The following is a 1569-nucleotide window of genomic DNA, read 5'->3' as shown; positions in this document are numbered from 1 at the left end:
GCAGAATTTTCATGACAATAGATAACTGATACACCTTGGGTTGGAGGAGCCAGGACTATCCTCTCTATGTTTTTATTACTTTGTGTTCTGTTAGGTGTTTTTTTTTAAAAAAAAAAAAAACTATATTTCCATTCATTGACACTGTAAACTATATATCCATTCATTGACACATAATGACAATTTTGAATTATTCTGTTTTATTCCATCTTAATGATACAACAGTTTACTTAACTTCATTGCTCTGTCATTAGGCAGCATGATAAAGCTGCTCTGATTTTTAAGAATAGTAACTTAGAGACTGGGGCACGGTGACTCATACTTGTAATCCCAGCACTTTGGGAGACCGAAGTGGGAGAATCGCTTGAGGCCGGGAGATAGACACCAGCCTGGGTAACATAGCAAGACTCTGTTTCTACAAAAAAAATTTTAAAATATCAGCTGGGTGTGGTGACGCACACTTGTAGTCCTAGTTACTCAGGAGGCTGAGGCGGCAGGATTGCCTGAGCCCAGGAGCTCGAAACTGCAGTGAACTATGATCATACCGCTGCACTCAAGTCTGGGCAGCAGAGCAAGACCTTTTTCTCAAACAAAAAAAAAAGAATGGTGACTTTAGAGTAACATAAAATTTTGCTATCGTTGTTTATGGTTTCCCCAAAAACACTGTGAAGATGTGGTATTGCCCAGATTTTGGAAACACACAGAGCTCTGCCACTAACCAACTCTGTGATCAGTAAGTTGCTTAACTTCCCTGTGCTCATCGTCTTCACCTACACAGTGCAGACGAGCACAACCTGTCAAGGTTGTCGTGGGAACCAAATGAGATGCTCATTCCTAGCTTTAACACAATAGATAACCAACAAGTGCATAGACATATTGGGAAGGGTTTCTTCGCCACATAAGTGTGGATGACACCTAGCATTCAGTTTGCATTATAAATGGATGGAGTGTGAATCTGACACCTCCAGGGAGACCAAGACTTAAAACCGACCAACGCTACATATTTCTACCTGAGGTTTGAGGGTCTGTTGAAATAAGCCTTTTGACAGTTTAAAGAAAATGTGTAAGTCTCATGACATCCCCTTCTGACACTTTGGGAGCAAGGTCCTTTAATTAACCTGCCTGCTGACCATGCCCTGAGTCGATATCTTGCCGTTCTTATGTCCATGTCTATCAAAATCATTCCCTTTTCCATTTGGGTCTTGTGTGGGACATTAGTTTGGTTTTTTCGGTTTTTTTTTTTCAGTTAAGATAGTTACATCCTGAGGAGTAGGTATAATCAAAAATATCACCCATAATGCCATAGTTTCCTATGAGCTAATAATAAAAATGTGTGAGTTGATATCATTAATAACTACCGTCAGGGCTATCTCTAATAACTAACAGAAATATAGTTAATATTTTTTCAGGAGCTAAAAGAAACTCTAGCATGAAGAAAAATAATATGCTCTTCAAAAAATTATAAAATGTATTAAGTCTAGTGGATTTTACAATCAATTCCAGTTTTATATTCACAGTTTTTATATAAACTGAGCGCTGATTGGCATATTTGAAGCAGTGCTACTAATTTAG

Source organism: Propithecus coquereli, unplaced genomic scaffold (genome assembly GCF_000956105.1).
Source record: "Propithecus coquereli isolate 6110/MARCELLA unplaced genomic scaffold, Pcoq_1.0 Scaffold26, whole genome shotgun sequence".
Taxonomy (NCBI): Eukaryota; Metazoa; Chordata; class Mammalia; order Primates; family Indriidae; genus Propithecus; species Propithecus coquereli.
The sequence above is the reverse complement of the archived record's forward strand: the minus strand, read 5'-3'. Positions refer to the sequence as shown.